Source organism: Melozone crissalis, unplaced genomic scaffold, assembly GCF_028551555.1.
Source record: "Melozone crissalis strain CALT ecotype California unplaced genomic scaffold, PUWL_Pcris_2 ptg000034l_1, whole genome shotgun sequence".
Classification (NCBI taxonomy): Eukaryota; Metazoa; Chordata; class Aves; order Passeriformes; family Passerellidae; genus Melozone; species Melozone crissalis.
Window position 1 is genome coordinate 12,063,738 of NW_026535812.1, and position 22,982 is coordinate 12,086,719.

Genomic DNA, 22,982 nt, shown 5'->3' on the forward strand with positions numbered 1-22,982 from the left:
CATAAGCAGATTTCAGCCCCTTTTTTCTTTCACTTTGTAAGAATTATTTTCCTCCTAATTTTTTTTCATCAATGCTTTTTCTTTGCTTACCAGATATTTTTTTTAATCTCTGTCTCGTTCTCTACATGTTTCACTATTTTCTCTCCTTTGTGTTTCCCTCATTTTCTCTTTCTTTCTGTAGGTTTACCTTACAATTTGCAAACGTGATCAGGGTTAAGTCAAAACTGTATTTCTCAACTAATTTTCAAGGGACCCTCAGTGAGATGCAAAGCTGGCAGAAACCAGAGGACACCTCCCAAACTAATGAACTGCAACTCTATTTTAAGCAAGAGTAACAATTCTAACTGGTACTTTTTGAGAATTATTCAATACTGTATTTTGAATTAAAAAAATAATGTAAGGGAATTTGGTGTAGCAATTTCATATACAACTAATGCAACTGTTTAAAAAAATGTTAGTCACATAGCCAAGGCTTATAGCTTTCACAGAGGAGAAAAAAAAATAAAGGCTTGATATGGTTTTCATAGTCCCAATTTGGAAATGCCAATGACCTCAATTTTGTGGGTCTGATCATTCATCTCCAATGTGGAAGTATCAAAAGCAAGCGAAAAAAAAAATCAATTTAAAAGAATCACATTCAGTTTCTTTTGCAATAAAACCCAAGGATTTGTTTATTATGAAAGCCACTTCATTTCCACCCTGTGAAATAAGTAATTTGCAGGCTCTTGTAATAAAATCAATGGAGAAGCAGCCTAAAACAGTGAAAGAAGGTAATTTTGTTCTGAAAATCCCAGTGATTGGACTATTCACTTCAGATTTGGGAGACCAGGCTCAGGTTTTCATTTTAATTTACCCAAACTCATATTTTTCACTAAGTAACAAGGAGTTCCTTAGTCTTACTGCTAGAGCAGGTGTGGTATGAAATATCTGAAACACATAAGTGTCAATTTCCAAAGCTGCCTTTTCTCTTTTGCAAAATAGGGCAGATTTATAATCCTATCTCAAAAGATAATGTGATACGTGTTTGTGAAGCAATCACACGTTACAGCAATTTGCAGCAGATCAGAGCTTGAATGAGAACAGAATTTCAGGTTTGCATCAGGCTTGCAGGTGTTGGACTTGGGGCTTAAACTCTGCCAAAGCTCCTTCCATAATTTTGGGAAGGTCTGGTTCTAAACAGCACTCACCATGTCACAGGACTGGGGTTTCAGGTGTTGCTTTCCTCTCAGAGGTGTGAGACAGTTTCAAATCAGCTTTCCAGACCCAGCCACTCTTCATAGTTGCAGCTTCTGAGGAATCCAGAATTGACATCTAAAAACTATTGTTTTTCTTTGCATTCTCAACCACTGTATTCATCATTACTATACACTATCTGAAATATGCCAAAGATGGAATGGTTAAGGCAGAATAACTGTTGCAAGATGTTTGTAAGTGATAATTTTATACATGCATTGTTGGGGGAAATGTATTGGCATGAAGTAGTGCAGGATCTTAGGAATGCTTTTTGCTTTTAATAATCTGGTGTCATTTGGTACCTATAGACTACTTAGAGGGATGCCTCAAATGTTCAGTCATACATGGAGAGCAGCTAATGTGAAAGCTGTGGGTCATAGAAGAGCCTGCATGAAATGTTTCAATCCTGTTAGTTTTGTTACACCCTGTCCTGACTGGTATGGCTGTATTATTGTTCTCTGTATGCCATGCGATTTTATTAGAGGTACACAGAGCCAGAAACCTCTTGAGCTAAATTAAGCCATATCACCTCTCCAGTGTTTCTTAAGCAAATTTTTTGTTATGTACAGTTTTGTAAAGAATGATGAGTCTGAGTAGATTAGGAGCAGCTCTATAGAGAAAAGAGAGCTACCCATGGAAAATACACAGAAAACCAGTATGGACTCAGAAAACCTTTACCTGGGTTTCCAGTAAGGTCTCACTTGAAAAACTGTTGGCAATGTGACCAGTTAATGTTTTTTTTTTGTGCTCAGGTCTTTCCACATTATTTCAGATAAACCTGCTTTTAGGGATATTGAGGCCCTGCAGAAATTTCTCTTCCTAAAAATGGAATAACTTCTTTCCAAGTTCTGGTTGGTTTGCAGGTTAATTAGGAAAACTGTCTGTTGCAACAGCTGCATCATATTTCCAATATTGATAACAGATGATAAATTAAGAAGGAAGAGAACTTTATAAAACAGAAAGGTACATTTTGACTTTAAAACAGGCTACCAGGTGAATAAAGAAAGTATTCATGGGGAAGATATTTTCAATATTACTTAACAGGTGAAAGAGAAAAACAAGATTTTGTGGAAGGCAGTATGTCAAGTAATTCTCATAATACTATGTTCTTACTACAAATAGTATTTGCTTCATCTCCTTTGGCATGTAATTTTAATGAACAAGAGGCAGCAGTCTAATTTTCTGTGTCCACCTTATCAACTCTATGGATTTCACAGAATAATAATCCTTAGCTTGGCAGATGTAGAAGTCTGCTGTAATAGGAACTCTCAAGATGGAATAAAAAGCAAGAGGAGTCTTGTAAATCAGTAGAGGGATTCTCACCTTGGAAGATACAAAGTCAGAAAAGGAGCATAATGTAAAAATGGTAATAAATTATAGTTAGTGGGAATTCCAAGCAAAGATACTGTGCTTTAGCACCACTGGCAGCTCTGCCAGCATAGGAAAAATACAGACAACAGTAAAAGCAAACACTGAAAACAAGTGCACCTGTATATATAATTAAAAGACCAAGCCAAACCAACTCTGAACCTGAGAAGTCAATCACTTTGTGAGTACACAGAGAAAAAGTGTTCTGTCACAGCTCACTTGCCTGAAACCCCCAGACAGACTGGAACAGGATTAGTGGGATCACAAGTGGTTATCCTTCTCTAATCCATTCCAGCCAAGAAGATCTGCCTTGCTGGCTCCTGCTCTGATACAACTGCCCAGGAACCACTGTGGGCTAAGGCCACTTAAGGCCACTAAGCCCACAGTGGTGGGCTGAGCATCATTTATAACTGCCAGGCCTCTGTGCATTTTAAAATTCCTTCTTCTACTGCTTAGAATAGTCCTCCTATGAAACCAGTTTTTGCTGGTTGCTTATTCTCTCTTTTTTGTCTGAGGTCAGACTCTGGTTCTTATTTGATATTGCTGGTATTCAATCTACATGGGTCACAGAGCCTGTAGAGACAGAAATAAATCCACATAATCTATGTATCTCTATGTTGCAGCTATTACACTTAGCTGAAAAATAGCTTTAAGAATAATTTCTGCTCACTGGAATACAGCTTTCTATCCAGAAGATAAAATCTGGTTTGTTTTTTTTTTTTTTCCTCTTTGGTTCGGAGGCTGTTTTACTGATTTATTAAAATACTGTACTAATTATGATGAATACACATTGAATTGAGTGGAACTGGACTTTTAATCTCCCAACACTTGTGATCCTTCTGCTCATATGTCACTGTCCAGAGGCATTGTATCAACACAGGAAAATCTTTTCTCCCCTTGGAGCATGAGTAAATTTGATGCACCCTGTGATGTAACAACCAGCTCATGCTGGAATCTGCCTTCTGAGACCAAATTCAGTTTAGACAGAGCTGAAAGGCTCATGTGTGCTTTTCTCACTGATAAGACAGAAATGCCAGCATGTCTGAAGAAATAAAAGCTTCAAAAGACAGGAAGCACTTTGGTTCTATGAGTAGTTACAGGAGAGTTAATCTGTTTAGACAGTTTCAGCCACCAGGTTCAGAACGAAATTACTTCTTACAAAATTGAGGAAAACTAATATTACCTGTTTATGCAGTTAAAATTAATCCACACAATTGAATGTCAGGATTATGAAAGAAGTATTTCTAGGTTTACTTCTGTGGGTTTAATGCTCATTGTCAGCTTGAACTGCTGCCCTGTGGTATTACTTTAAATTTTTAATAAATGAAAAAAAAAATCTAGATAATTTTTATCATTTTATCAATTGTGTAAATTACAGTTTCCTGGTGGTAGACTACTTTGGGGAGCTGACTCATGTTCAACTCTTAGAACTGTGGACTTATGCATATCTACTGGTTTAAGTTTAGTTTCCTGTAAAAGCAGGCAATCCATCAGTCACAGACTATGCTACAAGCTGGAATGTGTGTGCTGAGAACTGGGGCAAAGAGGTCATTGAATTCCTTTACTTTTCTGTGTCCTTTGTCAGTAGTTTCTGTGCCCCACTGAGCCTGGGTGTGCACTTGCAGGAGCCACTTTTGCTGCCCTTTTCCTTCCATCCCCGCTCTGCGTGCTCAGGCAGGGTCTCTGTATTCCTCTGGGTTACCTGTATCTGCTTCATTTCTCTCTTTCCTTTTCCTGTTTGAGCTCAGCCAGGTGTTCCTTCATCCTCACCAGCCTTCTGCCAGGTTTGCTTGACTCTCTGCATGTTGGGAGGTCCTTATGGTTTGAACCAGCTCTCACAGAGATCAATCTCTCCTGGGCTGATGATATTTATACCCCACACTTCCATATTGATGGTGATATCACATCACTGATTCAATTGTGTTGAGTAAAGAGCAACTACAACAAAACTGCTGAATTCAGGATGGCCACACCACAGCAGCAAACATCCTGACTATCATTGCCATTTAAGGCTTAAACCTCCCTCAAAAAAATCACAAAATCCCCACCAAACTCACCTCCCCCCCCCCCTCCCCAACCTTCAAATGCTGCTTGAAAAAGTATTTTTGTACAGTTCTTTTTGTTTTACTTGGGTTCTTTATTCATCAGTGTGTCATTTGGTGACTTCTGTTTCAGATAGAAATGGTATTACATTATTGCATTGTGTTGTAACAAAATGCTAATGAATGCAGGAACACACACCTGATTTCACTGCCTTGCATGACAGGGGCTGCTCTTTAGCATCAGTCGAATCTGAGAGCACATCCCACTAGAGGGCTCTCGATACACGTGAAATGGAAATCTGACTCGAGCACTGCTCAGTCTTTTATCAGTTTTCCAGGTTAAAGATAGGTTTAGGGTTATTTAAACAAAGCATTGCAGTGCATCAGTGTACTGGTGTGGATCCCATTTGGAATTCGTAATTACTTTTTGGACTTTATTTTCAGAGAAAGCATGCTGATCCCACTGAAGTATGTGGAGTATTTTAGTTAATGAACATGAACATATTGAATTATTCCTAATTAAACTAAACATCATGCCCCAGTTCTTATTTCCATTAGAGCAGTAGGAATCAGGTAAGTCAAAAGTTATTATTTTATAGGCTCTGCCAATATCACTAAACTGTTTTTTGTGGGGATTTAGGTTTACATATGCTGGCCTTTCTTATTTGCAGATAACCCTGCTGCCTACCTCAGAGCCTAAAAGCTCTGTATTTTACAGAAATAGACCTGTAATTAACACTGCTGTTTTCATCTATATTAGTATCCAAACAGCAGCTGTTCCTTTTTTTCATTTCAACACTGTTTAAAAACTTGTAAATAAGTAACATTGAGCAGTTCTCATCATTTCTGTATAATTGTACTGTGCTATCTGCAGCCACGTTTCAAGAGAATAGATTGTGTTCTTCCATTTTGAAGACAAACAGGGCTATGTTTGTAAAGGAATGTGGGCACAAGAAATGCAAGCAGGTGCTTTTGAAAATCCTGGTGGACTGTAACTCCTATTGCAGACCAAGTTTGGCCTTGGACTCTTTTGTAGTAACCAGTTTTTCTTTAAAATAATTATTTCTGAAACATAAGTAATTTAGATCTGGGAGTGTCTCTTTGGAGTGCCACATGGCATTCCTTACCCAAGGGAATGCCTCTCTCATCTCCAGTTGAGTCGCTGGCCTGTGCTGTCTCTTCCTTTGCCATTCCCTGTGTATGTTTGGGACAATCATTTCTCTTTACTCCCAGCCATGTTTTACCACAACGTTGCGCTTGCCTCCAACCTCCTAATTCACAAACCTCTTTTCTTCCAACTGACAGTTTTCAAATATTTTTCTCTTGTTCTCTGGAAACTCTAGTTGCTATAGAGACACCTGATGATTACAGAGACAGTGACTACCTTTGTTAGAACCTCAGTTGCTATAGCAATGACTGTTGGCTGTGGGTTCAGTGAAATCTGCTGCATGGTTCATGCCCTTTTACACAGCAATACAGCTTGTAAAAGCTTATTTTAATTGTTATGCTCAGTAATGAGACTGTGAGCCAAATTCTGTTCTAATTGAAGTCAGTGGGAGTTTTGCCATTAACTTGGACCACAGTTTGATCCTAAACTCCCCTGTCCATAAATAACAAAAGGAATCCACTTTCAGCACTGTGGCCAACAGGGTATGGCTTCATTCAGTCAGTAACAGCTGAACCTGGGAACAAAGCTTTGATGTCTGTGACTGTATTTCAGTAAAGTCTGACTTAAATGATAATCTTTTTCTTTTGAATATTATAGAAACTCTGTGACTAAATAGTCAATTCTCAGATCAGTCATATCGTAGTCCTTGTGAGGACCTATGTGTATTCTTTTAAACAAAAGAACTGTGAAACAAAAATGTAATCTTTAAAGTACTTAGACTATTTCTTTTTCTACTAGGAGAAATGTTTCCCTTTTGTTGCTTTGTGGGAAAAGTGACAAGAAAGTAAACATTTCAAGGAGATATCATCACTTCACAGAAGAGGTATCCCCACTGAAAAGGTAGATATAATGCTGTTCTTCCAAAGGATGTTACTTCTTGGCAGTATCCCTGAATTTTTTTTGACACTGTGGGAATGACCTCCAAAGAATGTCTTAAAGTCAACTTTGTCCTTGAGCTATTTCTGTTCTATTTAAGGTATCCTGGAGATATTTTCAAAGTCACAGGAATCTCATTCAAGTAGAAGCTGAGGTTGGAGAGTACTGTATTTGCTGTGTCCATCCACAAATGTTTGTTTCATTTGGGTATACCCGAATTATCACATACTATGACTGTTGTAGTCATTTGTGCTTTTATCTGGCAGCCTCTTCAGGAACTCATTATTTTTCTCTTCTTTCTCCTCTCTTCTTCACTGTTTCTGTGAAATTATGGGGAAATTTGCCATGAGTGTGTGTCAGAACAGTTCTTACCCTTGATCCCATCTGTAAGGGTTAAGTTACAGGCAAGATTACAAAATGTCTCATTTTCAGCATGCCCAGAATAAAAAATCTGACATGCCCACTTCAACAGCTGCTACAAAATTAAAAACCTAAGAAGTCCTTTTACAGACTTGTACCATGCATATTTTGTGTGACAATCTGCTCATTTTAAGCAGTCATGACTAGATGAAAGAAAAGTACCTAAATAAGCGCCATTGATCTCTTTTGGAAGAGCTAGGCCAGAATGAACAGAGATTTTCATTTGCTAAGGGGAAAACAAGAAATTGAGAAACCTTGCCATTACAGCTGAAAACTGAAATGACACCTTGTACAAGCACATATTGAGTGTAAATCTCTACAAGAGTCACTCCTCAGGTACTGTCAGATGCCTGCAGAAAGAGCATCAGGAACTCATGGTACTCTGATGGTACTCCCATGCTTTTGGTGTGCTCACTGCTCTGTAGCATTTTTTTTTTTTGTACCCAGACCAAGATACAGAATGAATTCAGACTCACCTATCTCTCCTTTCCCTTAATGTAATTCCCTCAAAACCTGGCATTTTTTTCTTGCTGCAGCAGTCATTTTCATTTTCTCTTTCTTCTGCTCTCCAAAGATGAGCTGTGCAAGACTCCTAAGATGAATCATGAAAAAAATCCTTTCTTATGAATTCTGCTGTCCTCTGGTGATCAGTTTCATGTGCTGGTCAAAGAGCATTTAGGCACTCCTTTGTTTGTACACAAGCCTGTTGGTCAAAGTGCTTGCTACTGTTTATGAATGCCAGGCTTTCTGTGAGCAGAGGCTCATGAATTGTAAACAATGATCTATTGTGAATCTTGTGCAATTATCTTATTGAATTTCTGATTAATTTAGCACTAAAAAATCAGAATGAAAGAATAATTTAGATTTGAAGGGACTTGAAGGGTCATCTCATCCAAAGTCTGAGCCAGCTAAGGTTGGGCTCCAAGATGCTTAGTGTCTCTCTGTGTTTTATTATTTTTCTGGGTATTTAATTTGCAGGTATAAGAGAGAGGAAGCAAAAGTACTGCATTCAGGAGTGTTAGAATCTCGAGTTGTATACACAAAAAAAATTTATAATGTAGAGATGAAATTCAAAAGTCATACATAAACTCCACTGTACTCAAAGCATCCTCTGCTGACTCCAGCATTTTCATTCCTCTGTCAGTTTGGAGATGGAATAACATTCCAACTTCTGCTTTTCTTGCTTAAGTTTCACTTTCTGAGGCTTTACATGAACATCTTCCACCAGTCTGTTATGGAAGACACAGGAAACTGAAATACTAAAAATTCTTGGGGATCATTAATTTTTGTGAGATTTTCTGCTTTGCTAGGAAAAGCTTTATGAATTGTGTTCTGTGTAATCTGTTCTATTTCTGAGCCATATGAGGAATTTTGTCCTGTCTTCTAACATGCATACACAATGTATTTCAGAGTATTCACACAGTCTGCTTGGATGTCTAGTGAGTTCTTGTGTGATTTACAGACAAACTGTGTTTTGGTATTTGAAAGAGAGATATTATTTTCTATGCTTTTCTAGTAAAAGTATGTTATCTGACGTGAGCAACAAACCAACCCAAGGCTGTGTTTGTTGCTGTGAGAGGGGAAGGAGAAACTTATTCCCTGCTTGAGGCTGTTCTTTCCATCCATGCCCCACATTAAAGCTTGCAGCAGTTCTCTGGCCCTGGTAGGGAGAGGAACTGCTGGGGCTCACCATCCCAAGGTACTAAAGGCTTGGAACAAGCCAAATTTGTGAGTCTTCAAATCACACCTTTTTTCTGACAAGTGCTCCCTAATAAATGCTCATCTGGTTAAACAATGCACTGCCAGGACACTGAGACTGCTGTGGATGCTCTTGTCTCTCACAGGTTAGACACTGGTTAGGAGAAAGCAGGACATCTGCTCCACATCCTTGGGAGCACAAGAAAACGATTTTAGGATAAATCAGCTAAGTATCCCAGACAGAAAGTGGCAGGAAGTTATTCAAGCTGAGCCAGCACTTGTGGCTTTCCTGCTTTGTTCCCAGATTTGCTGTTAACAGTGCTCTTTATCCACCTTGTCCTTTCCCTTGCCAGTCTCCTGCCTCCATTGCAGGTCAGGAGAAACAATTGCTCCTTATAGAGCAGCTCTAGCAAGAAAAAAAGGGAAAAGGGTGTTGGACTTAGATTTACATCTGTTGGTGCTTGACATGGCTTCTCTGGAGCACAGCTTGAACTCTTGCATTAATGTTCTCTCCACCACGGCTGACGTCCAAACCTGGCAACACTGCCTGCTGAGCACAGCCCTGCAGGTGTGCAGAGACTGCAGGGCAGGGCCTCACCCACCAGGAACAAGAGTCTCTGAAATGGAAAGAGCCATAACTAAGGGATTATTAGATTAATGTCTCACAGCAGTCCTTTTGAAATTTGTTTTGGAGCAGCAAACCCCAGATCTTTTGTGCATCCACATATTCTGGCACTTCAAAGAGGAGTCAACTCAAGTGGCCTCGGAAAAGAGGAGAAATTGAGAGGAGAAATTGGAACTTACTGACCAGTTACCTTTTACTGGATGTGAAGGCAGAACAGTCATAAAGATTGAGCATTCCTCTTGTTGCTTGGAGCTTCTTCCCACCTTCTAAATGTATAGAGAAATAGCCTTTAAATGTACTTCTTCCTATATTTCATAATATTCCCCAAGGGAAAAAAAAAAACCAAAAAAACCACCAGGGTACTTCTGGGGTGTTAAATGGGATATATTACATCATAAAACAAGCTTGCCACATTCCTCTGCAATCTTAAAGGTTCTCTTTGTCACTCTGGAAGACTCTGCCAGCAAAACACAGGCTATTATGTTTATCTGCTCTCTGGTTTTGAATATGGCCTTTTGTTGAAAGATCCATTTCAACATGGGTGAGCAAATGGTCACTTATTGCCTTTGAAAGAAAGCAATTCCTTGAGATTCATTTACATTTTGCATGTTGATTCAATTTTAGGGGCTTTAAACAAAGGTAAAACTTAAAATACCACTATCTGGCTATGGGAGCTGTTCCTCTATCTAGGAATTATGATTTAAAAAAATATTATTACTAGCAACATTTGAAATGTGGCTATAACAATATTTTATAACAATAAAACATTATTTTTCACATGTTACAATAGCAGTAAAAAACCAGTATGTTGATATTCTGAGAATACAATGGGCTGCATTTTCCCAATGAAAGTTCAGATTTCAAAATCTCCTTCTGAATTCTCCATAGAAAACAATTCCATGGAATTTAACAATGACCCTCTCATATAAGAGCCAGACTTCTCAGGAAAAAAAGTTAGCAAAAATGTTTTAATATATTATTTAAAGTTACTAAAACATCATTCAGCAAATCCTCAAAATGAAATATTATATGCTGACACAAACCTCTTACTACATTCCTTTTTTAAATGAAAGTGTATCATAGAAGTTTTCATGTAATATTTCAACTGATATATAGCATTTTAAAAGGTAGGTTGAGATATAATTTTTAAACTGAATTGCAGTCATGGTAGACAAATAGAGGAATATTTGGATATCAAATGGGAATTGGCAAATTTTTATGTCCTTCCTTAACAATTTTATAATTCATATTAAAATTATAATTTTGTAAAGGAAAATAGGACAACTTTTGATATTGCAAGAACTCCCTGAGACAATCCTCAAATTTATCACTCATTTGCAGTGGATGGGAAGGAACCATAAGAACAGCTAGCCAGGTAAACAATGTATTTTAAACAGAACTTTGGCTCTGGAACTAAATCTAGAGTTAGCTTGATTTGCCATCTGCTCAGCCATAAATTATTGTTGTTTTCAGCTTGGCTTTTTCTTTCTGTGCAATCTAAATCTAAACCAGACACATTTTTTTTTTGCAGTTCACAGAGGTGATATTGCCATGAAAACAAACAATCACTACTTGTTACTTGTGTTCTGTCATTCTATCTGAATTCATTATAAAAATAAATCCCGTTTGACATTTTCACATCGGAATTTAGGCACTCAAGGCCACCTTTTTTTTTAATATCACATACTGTTGTTATATAGAATATGTTCTTTGTCCTAAGGAAGCAGTAAAATGACTTGAAATAGTCCAAACATCTTCCTGTAAGCGAGGTAATAGTTTCAAAAGTACTGTAAATAATGGATTTTGTTTCCAGCATTCATATCTGTAAGCAAAAGTTGCTTTTTGAATAGAAGTCAATACAGTGTGAGTTAGTGGGGAAAGAGATATTTATTTCTTAAATAACAGTAAAAACTTGGGGCTTTATAAATAGAATCTTTTCCTCCTACTCCTTTTCACATGATGGATTTTCTTACAAAACCCCAACCAAACAACAAACAACAAAAACGAGACAGTGATTACAAAATCTTGAAGGAAAATATAAAAGGGCTTTTGGAATTAAACTAACCTTCACAAGAAATCACCACATATTTTTCCATCTTGCTTTTCTTGAAACATTGGACAAATGTTACAGCTCATGGAAGTACATCTACAGAGAAAGTGGGAATTGGTCCCATTTCTCTTTCATGAAGTGGCAGAAACCATTTCCTATGGGACAGTCACATCATGTTGTAAGAAAACTCATACCGGAAGGACAGGGAAATTCAGCTAATTTGTAGAGTCAGGGAAAAACTCTGATCCCTCAATACTGAGACTAGTGTTGAGATGGGACTGGAAGCAGGCAGCATCACTCAAAATTTGGATCCTGTAAACCAGGAGAAAAACTGTCTCAAAAGCACAGTGGTGTTAGGAAGCCACTTCCCAATAACTGAATGGTTTTGTTTTTACTTTGAAACCAGCATGACTATTTGGGACCTATGGCACTTATTTTTCAGAAATTGATGCTTTTGGTAAGACAAACTCAGAGTGAAAATTGCTAATAATAAATGTAGAACTAATGATGTTAACTTCTTCCAAAGTCCAGATTTGAGAGAGCTGAGACATCTGAATTCCTTTCCTGACTTTGCCACATATTTTAATGTTAGTTATCATAAATGACTTGTAGGGTATAATTTATTTCTGTTTGCAAATGATTTTGGGATTCCTTAGTAGTTACAGGCCAAGTGTTCAGAAGTGTAAAGAATTGCCAAGCAATTCAACATCTTTCTAAAGTAACGTATCCAGCTATAGACGGGCTTCATATTTGGCTGTCACCATGCCCAACCCTTTATTTGGAAGAAATGCTGCCAATAGCTGTACAGAGGACTTTCCCTCCCACTGCCCTCTGCTTCAGTCCCATTTGCAGTAATCAAAGATGTCTTTGCTCTCTAAGCACTTAACTATGGAGTGTAATTCAGAAACCTCCATTTTTAAGTTACTTCCACAGTGTACAAAGGTTTGCATGAGAGAATGACATTTCTAAAACTGCAGAATCACAGAAAGCTGGAACCTTGCCTGCAGGAGTACAAAATTATGGTTGTCAAATGTGAGCATGCCCAATTTCTTTGTGTACCTCTAAGTGTGAGATGTATATTAACTTGACTGAACAATATTGTATCATAAATGGGTTGAAGGAGCACCTTCTGTTCACTTGAATACTGAATAATATACTGAGGAAGAGGAAATCAACAGCAGTCAGTGCCATACATAAATAAGTGTGGGGGAAAACTGGCATGGAATCTATGTATTAAAAGGTATTTTTTAGAACAGCCTCAATGTTTAGCATGTCTTCATACGTGATGCTTTTACTACAAACTCTGCAATGTTTTTTTCCTTGCACCATTAATGTCTAGGAAGCAAGATTTTAATCTTCAACAGCAGCATTTGGACAGATACTTAAAAAATTTAATTGAAAGAGAAAAAGCTGTTGCAGTGAGTTGGTTTTCTGTCCTGTCCCTGCTGGAGACACAAGGTTGGACTCTGAGTTGAGTCACAAATGAAAGAGTAATTTTCTGCCAGTCACCATCTGTGCAGCATCCCAGCAGTGCCACACATCCGAGCATGGTTCTGCACGCCCTGAAACCCAAGGCACAAGGACACACATCCTTGCCTCAGTAGTGAGAGGCACTGACAGTGCTGCTTGGGAGCACTTGGGCAGTGACTGCATGATGGTTCATTGTGGTACTGCTTCACTTATTAAAAGCAGATCCACATCTCTCTCATGTCAGAGGAAAGCAAGATCACAATTTGGCACCACAGCAGTGAAATAACTCATTTGCTGCCTAATGCATTATTCTGTTAAGCACCAATACACCAACCAGTCCCAGATATAATCCCCTACTTTTTGTTTTAATCCTCCTGCACTTTCAAATGTACTTCCAATGTTGGAGATTTTTTTCTGCTTGGAAATAGAATTACATCTTTAAGTTTGGGCAATGAAGCATTTGCATCTGGCATGAGTGACTTTGATACCTACAGATAGATTGCATTAAGCTGACTTTGCGGCTGAAAACTGACAGGGCTTACAATTATGCCGTCGCTGGAACTGCAGAAGCAGAGCAGGGAAGCAGCATTTGTGAGGCTGCTCTGTGCCAGATGGCACACCATGGCAGAAAAATCTATTTGAGCCCTTGTGTTCTTGCATTATAACCAGCAGATTGTCAGCTGGAGTAAAGTACAGCAAGTATGTAATTTAACTGACCTTGTCTCTGTAGGAATTTTCAGATCAGAGGATGAAACTCTTGATGTTTTTCCTTGGTGAGACAGTTTCATTTTTTCTTCTCTCCCTTGTATGAGATGTATCAGTAGTAGATAAAGACTGCTGCAAAACTTGCTCTGAAATGTGAGTTTTTGAACTTGAAAGACATGCCATTTTAATAAAATGGCACTCTTTAATACTGCTGCTCAATCCTATGACCTCAGATCCCTAAAAGTAAGTTTCTTTGTACTGCAAATTACAAAGTACAGCTCTATTAATTTTCATGAGTGCATGCTAGAAATGGTGTAATTTCATGTTGTGATCTTTGAGTCAAACTTCTGACACAAAATCAGGCTGCTTTGTAATTTATCTGCAACTTCCCTGGATAAACCACTTCAGTGTGAAGACACCTTGTGGTGTAACACAGAGTGGCCAGCAGGTACCAACCTTTGAGCTGAATTTGCTGTGGTTGTGATGTACCTAAACCCACTTGTGTGGATGCAACCCCCTTTCAGTGAAGCCTGAGGCATGAGTAACCAGGATCTCTTATTCTATCATCCTTGTCACAAGGTCTGCAAACATGTAGGCCTTGTTACCATGTCCATCTGCAAAGCTGGGTAAGCACTATATGTTTTTCCATATGTGAAACTGTTGGCTGAAGCCAAAACCAGCTAGAACTGGCTTTCAAGTTACACAACTTGACAGCAATTTGTTATTTATTTCTCAGCAAAGCCTCAGCAGAGTGTTAAGCAGATGACTACATACCACAGATTCATTTTTCTCCTTCCGGTTTATTTACTATTGTTGGGCTTTCATGAGCTTCACATTTCCTAGACCAGAAAGGACACAGACAGTATGCCTTACATACTGCATACAATTACATTTAAGAAAGCTACCCCTTGATTAAGCTAAATCCATTGCTTAACAGATCAACAGTTTTTGGTCTGCAAGTGTGAGTTGGAAAAATCACAGAATCACAGATTAATTTAGAATGCAAAGGAAGTCAGAAGATCATGTAGTCCATTTCCCTGATGAATGTGTGCCCAGTGTGAGTTGATTTGAGCTGATTCCATGAAACCTTTCTAGGCTTGTTATCACCTTGTTCTGAGCCTGTGGGACAGCAGTGGAAGGGCTCTGTGGGACTTTGCAGGTAGATGGAAGTGAACTGTGCCTCCATGGTGAGAACGGTGTCAGCTCTGACCCAACAGGCACTGGCTGCAGCAGGTGCTGACTGACACACTGGATTCCACCTCTCAGCAAAAATTCATTTTCCAAACTTGTAAACCAGCCTGCAACATTGAAAGAAAATTCTGCTTCCAATACACCTTGGTTGTTTTATTGAATTTTTAAGAATCCTCAGTGGTTTCTTGACTAAGAAGACGATAAATCTGCCTGCATAAGTCAAGGTAAAATTGTTCTAGATAATTATTTCCTTGCTGCAGATAAATTTCTCTTTTATTAGACAAATACTTTGGAAAAAAATTTTTCCTAGACTAAACTAATTCATCTCATGAGACAATGTGGAACTTTTCATAGCTCCTATATAGTAATAGTGCTGATTCTGCATTAAATAATATTTTTAACAGTTAAGGAAAAAAATTAAATTCTTTTTGAATTGTATTTTTGGGGAAGAGGTGTACTAATTTCTTATGTGGTCAGACTTTTCTTTGAAAGTGTAGCCCTTACAATTCTTTAAAATCTGTCTGTCCTGGTGTGGTTTATTATTCTCCAGGTTGCTTCTCTATCTGTTCTGCATCATATAAGAGTAACAAAACTAGTTTGGTTTTATCCACTACTGTAATACGTAAAAGCGTCATTTCACCTTTTGTGGATTTTCTCCATTCCACAGAAATTAGAGCTTTATCCAACACTTAGCATTAAAGCAGAAATACCTTAATTCCCTTTAGCAGTGCTGTTTTCAGTGACTCAGTCTTCCATGCCTTTTCAAAACCCCTCTGCTGTTTGTTGCTTTGGCACATACTTCCTTGGTGCTCTCACTTCTCAGATATAATTGTGTTTAAATTGAGTGCTTCATTTATCAGTGACACTTGAACCTGTAAGGAATTAGCACTGGTACCTCCAGAACACTGCAGCAGTGCTGACAGCTGAGATGTCCGTGACTGCAGTTATGGCCTACACAGGAGAAAACAACTTGGGAAGAGTCCTCACAGGAAAAAAGAGGAGCCTTAGTTAAGGAGGGACATGTAGGCCATTAGTGGATCTTGGTAACACTTTCACAGTTTAAACCTTTACTTTGGAAATGTGATCTTGACTGCAACATATTCCAATTAGAAGCTAATTTCAGATCTTCCTTTCCTAAGCAAATATTCTTAAAAAGGTGCAGTCCCTTGACTACAATTATTATCAATAGTTAGCAGTGTTTTCAGAAGCTCTGCTTAAAGACAGATAAAATCAAGCTTTAGCATAGGGCTGCTATACTGGCAGCCCTATGCTAAAGCTTGAATTTATCTACCAACTCCTACCTGTGTTCTATCTTTTCTACATTAAATCTTAATATTTAAACATGTTTATCAGCATGCAGTATGTTTTTTTCACTCTTTGTATGTAACCCTCCTTACCAAAACTTAAGTCCTATTATTGTAGTTTAAAATTTAGCTTTCTATTTCTCATTACTATTATTCTCATTATCTGTCATAACTTGTTTTAGCACATACTTCATACCACAGTAAAGTTGATTTAATTTCTCTTTTACTTTAGGTAATTTTTAATCTTCTAGGTGAAGTTTTAAGATTGGCAAGTATAGCATATTCAAATACTTAATTTTCTCAATGATTTCTGTATAGGGTTTATGTGGTGAGATTTTTCTCGCAGGGGCATGATGTGTATGCTGCAGGGCTGGTATTAATGTACCTTATGTGATAGTGAAAAAGGAATAGGAAAAACCCTCAGCTATTAAAAAAGTAGCATCCTTTGTGGCAGCTATTTCTTATTCAAGGTCTGTGTTTCATGTCTGTGGTTAAGGACTTTCAGAGTCACCAACTGTTTCTTTGTTTCTTCCAGTATGACTTAATTTTAATGAGCTCCTTGATTTCACATTGTTCCCTCTCCTAGAAGTTATCAAAATGCAGTTAAGAGAACTTCTACATCCTTTAGAAGATGCATCCCCATGGCAGCAAACTTTCAATTAGGTTTTAAAAAAATATATCAATAAATGGACATGAAAGCAAGTGTTTTAGGCCTTCAGTTTACACTGAACTTGAAGCGTTTGAAGATGAAATGTTTTATAAACAGAATTATAATGGACCTACTGTCAAACAGTTGATCTGCCTACAATGTTCAAATATTTGCATTTGTTTCATGTGTGAAAAACAAATACAGTAAAACTAAATATCTTATGGTTGTTTTATACTTTGGAAGGCGATACTGTTTGCAGGGTATGGACCCCTAGGGACAAGCTACTGGGCCAAAGCAGATGTCCCTGTAGACCAGCAGCCTGTCATGAGGCACATCCAGGGAATGGATGTCTAGGAAGCAGCAGGAATAGGGTGTACATGTTCTGCTGCCTAATCCTTCTGCAGGCTTTTTGCACCTGAGCAATCCTTTCCAGCTCAGGGAATTCCAAAGTCAGCTTTCATGTACTTGGTTAGCACCAATGTGCTTCTCTTTTGTGAACTGCCCATTCTTCTTTGGAACCAACAGGAACTCTGGCCTTTTGCAATGCCTGGAGTTCCACAGCTCTGTCACCCAGTGCAGCCCTCATTGCTCTGAAACAGGATCCTACAAGCTTAATTTGGGGGAGCAAGGTTAACTGGTTCTTGTAGTTCTGGTGGTAGGAAAACTGAAGAAATTCTGAGACATACCCAGCCTTTCCACTTTGTACTTTATCATACCCTTCCATGATATCTTTTTCTCAAACCCAATAGTCCTAGTTTACTTCATGGCTTCTAGGGAGGAAGTTGTAATTTTGGTCAACCTTTAGCTCTTCTCTGAATCTTTTCCAGTCCTGGTTTATGGTTTGTTTTTTTAACAGGATCAGCACAACAAACAGTAAGTTCAGATTTTAATTCTTTCAACCCTTTTCGATGCCACATAATACTCTACTTCTACAACTAATACTAGATATTTCAATCTGACTTGTAATCCCTCTGTGTTATATTTTCCTCTTCTTTAAGGAAGGGATAACATAAAATACTTCTCTGACAAGATTTTTAAGAAGATGAATGTGATTATTTCACTCTGACTGACATAAGGAACACATTTCATATCTCCTCTGCCCACTGGACCAAAAGACACTCTGTTTAGGAGGTGTCTCAATGGCACAGCACAATGGCATTGCTTAGATCTAAAGGCATCTCTGAAATGTAAAACCAAACAGAGCACAGAGCTGGAGGCCATCTGACTGGATTTTACTTCTTAGAGTATGGGACATTAAAAAATGGAACAGAAGCCCCAGCTATAGATTCCTCCCAAAAGGGCTGGCAAGGGACAAAAACTTTTTCATAACTATTGACTATAATTGCTATAACAATCAATAAACATAGATAGCAAAGGCATTTTCTGAAACTGAATTGGTGGAAAATCTTCTAATGTTTTGAATGACAAAACAGTATAGAAGAGTAAGTTCTCATGGCACAAAACCATGCTAAAGCTAAGGTTCTATCTATTTTTCAACAACTCTAAGACTGAAACCAAAACACTAAATAAACCTAACTCACAGATTGGCTGCATTTGACATCAGATGTGTAGCTTTTGAAATGCTGATGCCTTTTTTCAGGCTACACATGTTAAAATTGAATGAAGAGGCATTGTCAGCTTTAATGTATATATGCAACAGCAATGAAGAGCAAGCAGCTGCTGTTATGGATCCCAGTTACCATAGCAATGCATTCCCATAGACATTTTCAAACTCATTTATAATAACAGTGCCTTTAGTAAACAAGAATGCAAAGTTGCTGATAGCATTCATGTGGTTTCCTGTGTTATGGATTTTAGATGTTTACAATAAAACAACTTCATTACCGACGGACAGTTCCCACTGAAGGAACTTGATGAAGTAAATTATTAATTGAATCAGTTACTTCAGACACAGGACCACTCCACAGAAATCCAAGCCAATATCCAAACAATGATATATTACATTTGGTGCAGTTTCATCAGGTTCATACTTATACAAAATAATACAAAAAGAAGAAAGTTCACAGGCCCACAATTTCCATGCCATGAAAATTCTGATTAGTATAATATAAAACAGTCTGATCATAGAGTGGTATATAGGAAGAAAGAAATAATCCAGCCTAAACCCTCCCAGCAGACAAACCTGAAAATCCATGTTAAGCAATGATACTTCTAAATGAACAGATGTCAGATGCTGTATAATAAATGTAGAGCTAATTGAACAAAAAAATTTGCACATAAAAGCAGCAAAATTCTCTACTGAAAGTAAAGGTGCTATGTGTTTATGGTAAAATTATTGTGTAAAGTTTGAAAATGAAAACAAATTATTTTACTGAGAATCTAAAAATTTCCATCAGAAACAAAATAATTAGACCTTACCCAAGGACATAAGCACTATCTCTCTGTTCTTACACCAACATAAAGGACATACTGCACGAATTCAGGATAAAAATAGATGTTGACTTTAAAGGACAAAGACCATCCTTAATCTGTACTTGAAGATGTGAGGAAAGAGAAAGGAGAACTTGAAAATACTTTGGCAGCTTTTGATATTCAATTTCAGTGCAGTAACCAGGCACTGTCCGATTCATGATGATAAAGCATATTTGTTAGGATGTTTATTCAGCTAAATAATCTGTAATGTTGTTCAGCTGCTCAAGGCTGTAAGAGGCACCAATTAAAAGGAAGTAGAAATTGAAGAAAAATGCCAGATTACTAAAAGGAAAAATTCTACAGAACCAGTATTTCTGTTACACTGCACCAAATACAGTATGTTATGTGCATAAAATTCAACACAATTAAAAATTTTATGATAATTTATGAAATTATCATATTGTTGCTTTTTTTCATTATTGCTTTCACTCCAAGCAAGGAGAAATTGTACACAGAAAACTAAAACCCTAATTGACTGCAATTTTTATTGGTTAAAGAAAGACACTCCCTTCCACTAGTAAGTTTAACAGACTTTTAGGTGTTATTTTTCCAGAAGCACAATACTAATTTCATTTTGCCATCAGTAAGTGGCACAACATAACAAATGAGATTTTCAATTTGCAGAAGGTACAGAGCAGAGCAAAAGTTGTGCTATACATCCTCAGAGAAGTGCTAACAGTGTCCCTCTGGGTGTGATGGATGGTTGGTTGGACAGATCCTTTACACAGCCCAGCCATAGATCCAGATTCCTTCAGATACAGATATGTTCTACTTTCTGCACAAGGCTCAAATCTGGAAGATGTCTGAGGATATTGAGTGTTTGTCCCAACCTGTGGCTGTCCCCCAAACATAAAAAGGGAAAATATTCTGAAATCTCAGGCATACCCATGTTCCTTGCTGGGACACAGGCTTCTGAACTATGTGTATGCACTTAGTCTGATGTGTGTGAACATAAATATGTAAAGTCTGGGTTATAAAGGTACAGAACTTGGAACTGTTCTTCCAGCACATCTTTCAGACCTGCCTGGCTAAAGGGACAAAGATCCCTATTTTGAAAGTGGCAAGGTGGATTTGGTGACTGAGTGTGGGAATGTCTAGACAATTAAGAAAAACAGATACTCCAAACTCTTTTGCAGTATCTGCAAGGATTTTGAGATAGCTGCCATTTCAAACAGCTGCTTATTCCATAGTTTGGAACAAGAGCTCAGAGTGAAGTGCCCTAGTAAGAGAGAGCCTGTTATCAGACATTTCAATAGAGCTGCTGGATTATCTTTTCTTTCTAAACTGTTTAAATTCTGAGTGGTTGTTTGCTTTCTCATTATGGAGGCCTGGAGCTATTCAAGTCTTCTTTCAAATCAATATACTGGATAATTTAATGTTGTGTAGGAGGTCTCTGCAGCTGTGGAGTCTGTGATCACCATGAGGCTTCTCCATGTCTCTGAAAACACTGGGAATATATTTTGTCTTTTGTATAAAAGGTCTGTGCATAACTCCAACCCACCACTGTTACGGGAGATGCCAAAAATCCCCAGATGGAGGCAGCAATATTAGGTAACTGTTGGAACAGCCCTTCCTACCACACAGCAAACTGAGACCCTGGTGCTGTGCTGGGGGCCAGCCCTTTGTGAGAACCTGCTGTACCCCAGAGATCATCATGCACTGGCACTCCATGGCTGGCCTGTTTGCATCCCAGTCACTGCAGGCTTTGATGGTTTACACTGCCAGATATAATGAAGTCTTCACAGGAAAACTACTGTAGTTGATTTTGAAGGCTAGTCAGAAGGTGGCAACTCTAGAAAGACAGGAAATGCATGTGTTATAATGCATTATCTAGTTTATTTTGCATTCTCCTGCTCTTTGAAATGGATCATTCGCAAATCAGGCTTTTAAACACTACAAAATGTACCTGTCATCCTTTCAGAATTAACCATTTTTTACTCAGTTGGTCCCCCTCCTTTGCTTTTTCTTTCCAACTCTGCCTTAACCTTTTCTTTCCACACATTTTAGTCTTCCAAATGGTTGCATTTCCCCTTCATTGTCCTTTCTTTTGTTACCCAGAATTTTTAAATTTGTGAAACCAAGTTAAAGAGACATTGAAAGGCAGCCTCCACCTTTTCCCTTATCCCTCACAGACAATCCCCACAGTCCCCAGTGAATGCCAGTGAAACCAGAAATAGCTACAGAACAAGTTTTCTGATCTGTTTAGAAACAGCTTTAGAAACAGATTTATTTGTTTATGAATTTGCAATGTCAAATGCTTTAAAAACACTACATTCTTGTTGAAAGAATGTATTAAACTATTTAAATGATTCTTTGTACTTTAAAATGTTTTCATCTAGTAAAGATTAAAATATTCTGTTTGCACTCAGAAGGATCAAGCTGTTTCCCTATAAATGAGCAAATGAGAAAGCTTGAGAAATAAGCAATGCAGAAAATAAACATTAATTCAGTATATTTGGTTATATTTGGATTTGTTAGTGATTTAATAACATACAGATTAGATATTGTTAGATTAAAAAAACCACTATCAACATGTAAAGACCAAACATGTTTAGCTAGCGAGTTTGGAATTTCCATGCAGGGAAAAAATCAGTTCATCTTTCAAGATCAATTATGATTATTTGAGATATAGCATCAAGCAGTGCATCTCCTAATGAAGACTTGAAATAAGGGAAATTATATATATTTATGTATATACTTAATTTGTCAGAAACCCACTGGTTTGTAGACTGCAGCATTTGCTGATGGAATGTTTTGACCCTAGGAGCAGCATTTAACAAGGCATATTGAAACAGATCCCGTCAGTGACAAAATCTCAGTAAGAGAAATACTTTAGACTAGACAGAGAAATGTCAAAACACAGCATATATACATATCAGTACATGCCAATATGAAAAGACAAATGTATGTCCAATATTCTAGATACTAAGCACTCAAAGTTTTGTATAGTGCATTTAAAATAACTGGAAATTAAGCAGTCTGCTACACTTTCTCAACAACCATATCCCTACTGCGCTTTTGGGACTGGACAGGTAATAAAGTGAGTTACTTCTCCCAATGTGAAGGTTGTCTTTAACTTGTGAGAGCATAGTGTAGACGAGATTAAGACTTTGACCCTTTTTCTTAATCTCTGTTGCTCTGTTGTTAGTTTTACAGAACGGCTCTTAGCCTGCGGCAGTGCCGGTGCCAGCACTCCCGGGGACGCTGTGGGGGCAGCCTCACAGCACGGAACGTTCCTCACACGGGGACTGCACCTCAGCAGTGACTGTTCCCCCGGAGTGGGGACAGGTTGAACACACTGCACAGGATCAGGTGTAGCGCGTCCCGCGGCACCAGCAAGCCAGGCGGGGACGCGCCGGGACCCGTGAGGGCGCTGCGCTGCGGGGCTGCGGCGGGCGCGAGGGGCGGGCAGGGACACGGCGGGTGGCGGACACTGCTGGGGCAGCGCGGCCGTCCCGGGCCGGCCTCGGACAGGGCGCTTTCCGGGGGCACCGGGAGAGCGCTGCTGCCCCGGACGGGGCGGGGGCGAACACAGCGGACAGACACGAACACAGAGGCTCAGGCAACATGGCGGCAACCGGCGCCAACCCCGAGCCCCCTCCCCCGGCGGCCCGAGAGTCCGGCGGGGCTGGGGGCTGAGGGGCGGGAAGGGCACCGCGCCCCGCCCCCCGCGCGCGTGGCGGCCCCGCCCCCGAGATGGGGCGGGAAGGGGGCGGGGCCGCACGCGACCGCGCCGCGTCACGCGCAGCC